This window comes from Petaurus breviceps, unplaced genomic scaffold, assembly GCF_028583685.1.
Source record: "Petaurus breviceps papuanus isolate PSGF00001 unplaced genomic scaffold, PetGlider_PUasm1.0 38, whole genome shotgun sequence".
Lineage (NCBI taxonomy): Eukaryota > Metazoa > Chordata > Mammalia > Diprotodontia > Petauridae > Petaurus > Petaurus breviceps.
The window spans coordinates 79,570,781-79,581,411 of NW_027186304.1; the positions used below are offsets into that span (position 1 = coordinate 79,570,781).

A 10,631-nucleotide genomic window follows, 5' to 3' on the forward strand; every position below is an offset into this window, starting at 1 on the left:
TGAGGTGACAAATTATATTTCATTTGTCTATGCTACCACAGTGGTTGGTTTAAAGCACATATATAACATTAATCAAAACATCTTTTCTGTTTAACATGCAATATAAGAGTGTGGTGACTCTGTACCTAGACATATGACTTGAATAAAAACATAATGTGATCACAGATAACACATGGTTATTTAGAAGACCAGTTGAAGTAGGAGATCCTGGCAATACTAGAATCAATCATAACTTCTTTGTTTACAGCAAATAGGAAGGAGGAAAAAGAAGAAGAGAAAGAGAACTTGTCACTTAATTGACGTAGGGAAAGTCCCTCTATCAAAGCAGGTTAGTAACTTCTATGCCCATTGTAGTCCCAGAGAGTTGAGTTGAGCACAAAGAGCTAAGCCCAGGATCAGATAGCTAATGTGTTTCAAGGGTAGGGCTTTTCAGCTCAGAATAGTCTTTAGGCACATAAGAGAAAATATTACTTTTTCTTTTATATCTCTATTGACTAGGTATGACCATTGGCATTTAATTTTTTTTAAGTTTTCATATAAAATAATTCTTAAGTCAATATAATGAAAATGAAAGAAAATAAATATTAACTTATTTTATTTTTCCTTTTGTATAGTGATTCTGATAAAACTAGGTACATCAATCATTATATGGTAAGAGGAGACAATAAAGGATAGAAGAAATCCTTTGGGTTCTGTGGCAACTCTAAGGCATTCCAATGTGCCTAGGGACATTAACTATCAAGAACAAGCATTTACAGAAAAGGAAACTTGAATTGCATTTTTGATGCAGAGGAAGCAGAAACTTAAGTCATCAATTTTAGTTAATTGGCTGTCATTGACTCCTGGCAATTGAATACTTCTGCCTTTTATCCTAGATGTTAGGCTAAGGAAATTTGGTGACAAAGAAAAGTTACTAAATTGGAGAATATAGATTCAGAGAAAGAGGGGAAGGAAATAATGAAAGATAGATCATCAATCTTGTTTTCTTATTGCAATACAAACTGTTTTACTACTTCCAAAATGATAAGAGGAGTACTCTATTGAATGTAGTCTAATAATAATAATAATAATAACTGTCATTATGATGATAATGATGATAATTACAATGTAGCACAAAGGGCACTCCTCATATGTGGGTTCCCTAGAACAGCTATTTTGGGTTCAAGGGTCACTCAAAACCTCTCCTCATGACCCCCTAGTTTTGTTTCTCTAGTCAGGCAGAGGACATAATTAGTATACAGCAAAGGCATTTAATAAAATAGAACAGTAAGAAATATTGTGAAGCTTTTTTTGCTCTGTTGCTTCTTCTGAAAAATTCCTGTAAGAAATTCTGTTTTCCCTCAATGCCCCTTCTTCTGTATTGCACTTACAAACAGGCCACCCACACCATTCCAATTCAAACATGTGCTTTTATCTGAAGGGAGGGGAGCACAAATCAAAATTAAAAGATGAAGATTAAAACACAGATGGGAAGTCCATCAACTTGATATCATACCACCAGGGGGTATACAGGGAGGTGAAAAGCAATATGATGACTCTATAAGCAGTTTTTCTACAATCCTTAATAGATGCTAAGTCCCTTGTCTTGAGAAGTATGCTGGGAAAGGTTGGGACCCGACTTTCCACACTGGCTCTCATTTTCAGCTTACTCCACAGTTACCTTCATGGTTACAACTATTTGAAGTATAACAAACAGCAACCCCTTTGCTGCCACTTCTTGCAACCCACTCACACCCCAGGAGTTAAATTTCCTTAGTTCTTCAGATTTCATCCTGCTGTTTAAAACCATTTGTTACTCAGTTAGAGTTTAAACTGTGCTCCGTGAGGTCCTCAAGTACACATGAGCACTATAGTAACTATAGTACATTCTTCCCATGAGCCTGGAGCATACTCTGCCACTAATATACACACCATGAGTAGAAAGAATGGGTACATATAGAGATTATGCATGGGGGTACATGTGCACATGGAGGGATACATACAAGTTGGGACAACCCATACTTCTGACATCGTAGGACCATTGCTCCTATCTTTTGCCTCTTTTGGTATCCTCAGCACTCTAGGAGTTATTCTCCACTAGGTATACTGCCCTCCCCACCTTTTGGTGACTGCTGGAGACACTACGGTGTTTAGTCTAAGTAGAGTGGACCAGTACTCCCCTAATCTCATTGCTGTTGGGCACGTAGTTCTTGCTGGGTGCTGCTCCATTGATCATCAGCAGATGGTGTCGTGATGGTTGCTTCGCATCCAATCTCTACTGGACATTGTATGTGCTAACAACCTTGGAGCTTTACATTTTCAAGGCCACCTACTGGACAGCTCACTACATACTCTAATGCTAATGAGTAGAAAACCTTTCCTGCGAGGCTAGCAGGCAGAAGAGCAGGAGGACTAAGGGGTCCAAGGTATGGGTTGGACCAAGTTGTGGAGCTGAGCAGGGCGGGGGATGGTAACTGCTCAGAGGAGGGAAAGATTAGGGCAGGGGAGAAGAAAATCCACTGTCCCCTGCTACCATTGGCGCTGGTTCCACAATGCCCCCATGGCTAGGACAGTCTGAGATATACAGAGCCCTGAAAGCTGACAGTGGCCAAGTTGCACATCATGAAGCTGGCTGACATGGAGAAATTAGCTGATGAGTTACATATACCATCTCTTCCTAAAAAAATGTTTAGAGACAACGTTTTAAGAATTCAACATGGTTCTGACTTTGGAATTGAGTTCAATGCAACTGATGCTTTAAAATGTATATACAATTACCAAGGAGTGATTAAGGTGGTATGTACTGAAGAATGACAAGAAAGCAGAATGGAAAGGGAATACTCCAAAGAGATTCTTAGACCATATGATTTGATCTCTATGACAGATAACAATTGTTCAATGAAGCCATTAAGTTAAAGATTGTTTCTGCATCATATCATATAGACCTAGAGAAACTGAAAGCCAAGGAACATTAAATTTTTTTAAGTTCTGTTGTTCAGACATCAACTTCATGATCATGGAGTTTCAAACTTAAGTATGAAAATGAGAGTGAAGATTTTTTCTTAAGAACTGATGGTGTGAGGAGGCTAGGTGGTGTAGTGAATAGAGCACCAGCCCTGGAATCAGGAGGACCTGAGTTCAAATTTGGCCTCAGACACTTGACACACTAGCCATGTGACTTTGGGCAAGTCACTTAACCCCAATGGCCCTCCAAAAAGAAGAAGAAAAAAGAACTGATGGTGTGCTCATTAAGATAAATGCCACAAGACTCTACCATGAGCATGTTCCACCAGCCCTCTTTACAGAGCCTCATGAAATATCATAATACCTACCTGTGAAGGAGGCAACATGTGAGAAGCTAGGGTTTCCAGAAAGAATGGATCTTAACCTTGTGGCTACATGGGAAAATACACAGAATCTAAGTAAAATGTCATAAAATATGAGCTCTCTATCTAACCTTCAGTGGAGATGACTATTCTCTCAGGTGAGAATTGTCTGATTAGACAATGAGCTGCCTTTCCTTTTGCCCAAGTTTTCTGTAGCTATGAAGGGAAGAAAATGAAAGCTTGATGTAGGTAGGATCTATACCACCTTCTCTTCTTACCACCTGTCAATTGTTTCCATATCTAAAATTAATGGGAGAAGGAGTCGAACTAAGATTTTGAGTTGTTCTAGACTAGCACTTCAGTAATATTTATGTCCTAAAGAGTACTCAGATCTAGTGAACATATAATTACCACATAACACTGTTTTGCATAAAAGATTAATTAAATGAACCAAATCTAGTAGTTCCTTTGTAACTTTCATGGGACTCCTAGAAAATGAAAGACTGTGCATTTTGATAGCTTTTCAATTTTAGCTTCACAGAAAAATACTGATAAAAGGCACTGTTGGAAAGAAGTAACTTGAGTTCAAAAGTTAATCTCACATTTTATATTCACAGAGTAAGTTTATATTTTCCCTTGAAAAGCCATTATGTTAAATGGGATTTTAAAGCAAAATGTTCCTAATTAGGACCAAAAAAACAATTTATTTACCCAATTTCGAGCTAGTTCATCCATCGAAGCAGTGATTAACATGAATATCTCTCGGCTGTAGCCCCACATTGGCAGGTGCACTGGTATTACAAGTAGACTTTGGCCAGCATCTGTAAAAGCAAGTGCCTTATTTTTATTTTTTTTTTTATACCAATGTTTTTCTACTTCTGCCTTACATGACTCTTTAAATGTGAATAAATATGCTGAAGTTGGTATCAATAGTGAAGAGTTTCAGGCATATCTATTAGATCTGGTATTAAGGAGAAATATAGTACATATTAGGTCTTGAACCTAGATTTTTTTCATAAAATATTGGGACTCAGCCTGGTTGAAAAGAAAACATTTTAAAAATGAAATTTATTTTTTATACTTACATTTTCATGTTTCTGATACGACAGAGGAATGTACTCAGTAAAAAGGAACATATTTAGGACCCATGGCAGGGTGGGGGGTGGGGATATTGGATAGCTTTACAGTGAAGAGGAAAAAAATTAATTTTAAAAACTGTTTTTTAAACATTTTATAGGGCTTTTTTTTGCCTGTTTACATAATGCATGTAAAGCAGAAATTAATTACTATAGCATTGAGTACGAAATTTGTTGAAGCAAGTGGGGCATTTTTTGTTACATTTTTAAAAAAGGAAATGAGTTTTGTTTTATTTGGGAGGAGTTTTTTCTCATCCTTACTTTCTCCTGAAACACAGATCACTTAAGTGGTCTTATTAACATTTTAAATGTAAAATGCAGCTCTTCTGCTTTTAACTTTTGAGCAAGTTTTAGAGGCAGTTAAGTTTATCTGTGAAGATCTTGGTTCAAAGGATCTGCCAAAGGGTATATTTAAATCCTATGTAGGAAATTGTAGTTAAACTGAACCCGAAGCACCTGGATCCTCTTATATCTTATTCTCAGCTTAGATGTTTATTGTCTCACAGAAGGTGCTACTGTGAGCCACCCAGAAAGCAAACCTTATTACTAAAGTTTAATCATAAATTGTTAAGGAAATCATCTACTTTTTACTGTAGCACCTCAAAGCAGATATATGAAAGCAGAATTTAATCTGCTCTGAGAGAATGCATTGCATGTTTACCAGACATCCATCTTTTTTCTGTGTTAAAATGTATGCTTTCTCTTTTGGCAGGAATGTGTGTATACTCTACATGACCACCTGAATAAAAGTCTGTTTTGTTCGCCAAAAAAAGGGAAACCTTTCTCTAATAATAGGTAGGCTTAATGGCTCTTTTGCCATAGCCATACAACTAAGAAAAGTCAGTAAGAATGTCCCTAGGAATAATTCATATTTTCAAATCTCTATGTATGATATGGAGATAATGGTCCTTGGTTCCCGGGAAGCAGATAACGATTTTCCTTAGGGTTATATTTGAGTGAGGACAAAAGAGATTCAAAGTAAGTGTGGCTATTTTTCTCTGCCCAACTAACCCACCAGCTCTCATGATGTGTGTTTGTCAGCACCAAAGCTCCAAAACTTTAGATGCTGAATTTTATCCAATAAAACTTTTAAATAACAAAAATCATCTTTATGGTATTTTATAAAGTGCATTGCACCAAGCAGGGCAATGCATGCCTTAACCCCTACTACTAGGGTGAGGCTAGTGGGTTACTTGAACTTCGGCATCCTGAGTTGTCATAGGGTTAAAACTGATAAGGTATCTACACTAAGTTGGGCACCCATAGAGTGAGGCCAAGAAATGGGAGGGGGGAGCAAACTGTCTAAGGAGGGGCAAAATGAACCAGGGGATAAAGAGAACAGACTAAAGCTTCTGTGCAGATCAGCAGTGGGACCTGGCCCAACACTGGGCACCAAATGTCCATCCTGGGAGAGATAGGTAGATAGTTTTAAAAAAAAAGCAAAAAAAAAATAAAGCACATTTCTATCAAAAACCTTTTGAAGCATACAGAGCAAATATTATTATTCTTGCTTTATATATGGGAACACTGAGGTTCAGAATGGTTAAATAACTTGCCTAGACCCACTCACCTAATAAGTGCTGGATATGAAATCAGAATCTAAATCTTCCAACTCTAAGTTCAGTGCTCATGCCACAGTTATTATATATACATACACATATATATCTGTGTGTGTATATGTGTGTTTATAGATGTGTGAATCTGAAATGGAAGCATTTGTACTTTTTATATTTTTATATAAAATAATATATTAAGGGATGGGTAGGCAGCACAGTAAATAGAACGCTGGGTCTGGAGTCAGGAATACCTAAGTTCAAATCTCTCTTTAGGCACTTACCAGCTGTTTGACCCTGGGCAAGTCACTGAATCCCTGTTTGTCTCATTTTCCTCATCTGTGAAATGTGGATAATAATAACTTCTAACTCCCAGTAAGTCATTTAGCACAGTGCTTGGCACATAGAAAGTGCTATATAAATGTTAGTTATCATGATTATTATTATTATACAAAATGAACAATTTATCAAATAAATCTTATGTATTTAAAAGAACAGGATTTGATTGAAAACTTGTTTGTCAATAGAAATAAGTACCAACCATTGATATACCTGTCATCTGACTGTCATTACTTTAATTTTGGCTTTTGTAATTGCCCTAGCCAACTTTCATCAGTAGCTGATATCATGTCTTATAACTTCTATATAAATTACGGGTGGCAAATTCACACCCAAATTCTGTGAATCTCTGGTGTTTCTGGAACCATAGATGCTTCCTAGACATAACAAAATTATCTGCATCCTTATCCCAAAGCCATCTGGAGAAGAAGGTTTATACAGAGCAATGGCTCGACAACTGCCTAGAGGGAGAAAAATCTGCTGACAGCTTTGGTACTATTACCATGCAGAGAGCCTTTGCAGAGCCAAGTCATTGATTTCTTTTCCTGGTCACCAAAAAATTCTGAAGACAACAAATTTAACCATTAGTGCTAGAATTGGTGAACCCTGGGGAATACTTCCCCACCCATATAGTTGATCATCAGGCAATATGATGGTAAGTAAGCACAACAGAAAGAAAGATCATTTTAATAAGGTCTATAGTTTATGAGTGAAATTCACAGTATTCTGGTATATACATAGAATGGCTCATCTTTTCCCCCTAATAACCTAGTCTTATTTGTTTTCTATTCCTTTTTGCTATCTTTGATTTTTGCTTTTATTTTTTTCTTTTTGGAGGGGGGAATGCAGGGCAATTGGGGTTAAGCGACTTGCCCAAGGACACATGGCTAGTAAATGTTAAGTGTCTGAGGCTAGATTTGAACTGAGGTCCTTCTCAGGTCCTCCTGACTCAAGGGTCAGCACTCTATTCACTGTGCCAGCTAGCCACCCCTATGTTCAATATTTAAAGCATCAGTTGAAGTTATCACTTTTTATTTTTGTCTTCAATTTCATGTCTCACAATATTTATAGGAACAAGGAAACATAGAGTTGAAAGTGACCTCAAAGTTTATTTATTTTAGCCCCATCATTTTACAAATAGGAAACTAAGACCCAGAATGTTTAAGTGACTTGCCCAAAGTCATAACTAGTATGTGCTTAGAATTTAGGATGTTACATGCTTTGGGGATGACTATTTAGGACACCCTTGAAAAGAAGGGAAGTATTCTGCACCTTCAATGTTCACAAGGTCTGGGCAGAGCCAAGGGGGCAGAGTAAAAGCAGGGACTTGCTAGAGCTCTCCCCCAAACTCCTCCTAATACCTATAAAAATGACTAAACAAATTCTAGAACAGCAGGACCCACAAAATGACAGAGTAAAACAAATTTCCAGCCCAAGACAACCTGGAAGGTCGATAGGAAAGGTCTGTTGCACTAGTCTGAGAGAGGAGTGCAGCCCAATGAAAAATGCACCAGCACAAACCAGGCCCCAACAAACCTGGAGGAGGTCTCAGGGGATTGAATCACTGGCACTTGTGGCACTTTCCAGACTTGTCAACTCACAAACACCAAAACCAACTTAGAAGGTTAGTAGGAAAGGTCTGTCAGACCTGGGTGAGAGAGGAGCATGTCTGGCCCCAGGCCTGGGGCAGAGGCAAAGGTGGTGGCAGCAGCTACTTCTGGAGCTCTCAACTCACAGCTTGGGGGATTGTGTGACTAATCAGAGGTAGATTGCAGGGGTCTCTTCTCTGTGGTTGAGGAAGGATTCTCTTGGTTTTCCCATCCTTGGATCTAGGTCACAGTCCTGGGAAAAAGAGGAGCACTGGCATGGCAGAACTCATGCAGGTGATGAAGAGGAAATCCTCCTCAGAGTTCCATGGCAAAAAAGAATGCTTATGGTCATTCACAGACCAGAGCACAGGCCACGAGAGGAGTAAAAGCCTCTCCTTAGATCATACAACCTTGGAAGAACTGAAAATTTATAGGTCCCTATAAGTACCTCTGAAAATAGCTGCATAAAACCCTTGAAACTTGGGACAGTGCACTCCCCACACTTGAAGCAGAGTCCTACCTTAAAAAGAATTTAAAAGTCAAGTAATTGACTAGGAAAATGAGCAAACAACAGAAAAAAACAGACTATAGAATCTTACTTTGGTGACAAAGAAGATTAACCCATACAACCAGAAGAAGACAACAAAGTCAAACCTCCTACATCCAAAGCTTCCAACAAAAATATGAATTGGTCACAGGCCATGGAAGAGGCCAAATAGGATTTTGAAAATCAAGTAAGAGGGGCGGCCAGGTAGCACAGCGAGTAAGAGCCTGGCCCTAGTTTCTGGATGACCTGGGGTTCAAATCCAGGCTCAGACACTTAGCACCCACCCAGAAACACCTGGCTGTGTAACCTTGAACAAGTTACTTAACCCCAATTGCTTAAGGGTGGCCAGGTGGCTTAGCGAGTAAGAGCACTAGTGTCGGAATGACCTGGGGATCGAATCTGGGCTCAGATACTTAGCACCACACACAGAAATAATAACTGGCCATGTAACCTTAAGCAAGTTACTTAACCCCAATTGCTTTAAAAAAAAAAGAAAGAAGATCAAGTAAGAGAAGTAGAGGAAAAATTGGGAAGGGAAGTGAGAGTGAGGCAAAAAAATCATGAAAAACAAGTCAATAGTTTGCTAATGGAGACCCAAAACATACTGAAGAAAATAACACTTTAAATGATAGACTAACCTAAATGGCAAAAGAGGTCCAAAAAGTCAATGAGAAGAATGCGTTAAAATGCAAAAATTGACCAAATGGAAAAGGAGGTGCAAAAGCTCACTGAAAAAAAAATTCCTTAAAAATAAGAATGGAGCAAATAGAAACTAATAAGAAATTTATGAGAAATCAGGAAACAATAAAAGAAAACCAAAAGAATGAAAAAATAGAAGACAAGTATGAAATATCTCATTGGAAAAACAACTGACCTGGAAAATAGATTTGGGAGAGATAATTTTAAAATTATTGTACTACCTAAAAACCATGGTCAAAAAAAGAATCTACACATTATCTTTCATGAAATTATCAAGGAAAACTGCCCTGACATTCCAGAACCAGAGGGCGAAATAGAAATTGAAAGAATCCACTGATCACCTCCTGAAAGAGATCCCAACATGAAAACTTCCAGGAATATTATAGCCAAATTCCAGAGTTTCCAGATCAAGGAGAAAATATTGCAAGCACCCAGAAAGAAACAATTCAAATATGGTGGAGTCAATCAGGATAACACAAGATTTAGCAGCTTCTATAGTAAGGGATCTGATGCCTTGGAATATAATATTCCAGAGGTCAAAGAAGTTAGGAGTAAAAAAGCAAGAATCACCTACTCAGCAAAACTGAGTATAATCCTTCAGGGGAAAAATGGACATTCAATGAAATAGAGGACTTTCAAGTATTCTTGATGAAAATATCAGAGCTGATTAGAAAATTTGACTTTCAAATACAAGACTCAAGACAAGAATGAAAAGGTAAATAGGAAAGAGAAAATGGAGTTATTAAACTTGAACTGTTCACATTCATACATGGAAAGATGTTATTTGTAACTCATGAGACCTTTCTCAGATATAGATGATATAGATATAGACAGAGGGTATGGGGTGAGTTAATTATGAAGAGATGACATCTAAAAAATAAGGAGTGAGAAAGAAATGTACTGGAAGAGGGAGAAGGGAAGAGGTAGAATGTAGTAAATTATGTCATATAAAAGAGACAAGAAAAAGCTTTTACAATGGACAGGAAGAGGGGTGTAATGCTTATGGGATTTGAAGATCTTCCATGCCCCTTGAACTTGCTGATGTAGCAGGAATGGGTGGGGCAACAGGAAGCCAGCCAAGCTAGAGTCAGTGACTGGTAGAGGCAGCTGTGGCTCGAACTTCTGGTTTTTTTGAGCCAGCCAGAATTTCTGCTAAGGATTCCTGCTGAGGACTGCCAGGGACAGGAACTGTGGGGGACTGGAGCTACTGGGAGCAAGCTGTGTGGATACTGAGCAGTTGCCATGAGTGAGGAGAGGAGGATCTTTTCCTGAGGTAGCCTGTTCTGTTTTGAAGGCTTGAGAATGTAGGTGTTTACTGCATTAATTATGTGTGCCAACCCTATAATTACTGGGATGGCTTTGACTTTCTGGTTTTGGGACTCAGTTTCCTGGTATTTGAATAAATGTTCTAGCTATGTCCCCCATGTAGAGAGCCTGTTATATTTTGTGATTAATAAGCATAT

General features: G+C 38.2%; 1 pseudogene; it reads left to right on the top strand.

Moving 5' to 3' along the window:
* LOC138170274 (TIP41-like protein pseudogene) overlaps nt 1-3,415 on the top strand; it is a 51,347-nt pseudogene extending 47,932 nt beyond the window's left edge.
* The last annotated feature ends 7,216 nt before the right edge of the window (nt 3,416-10,631 follow it).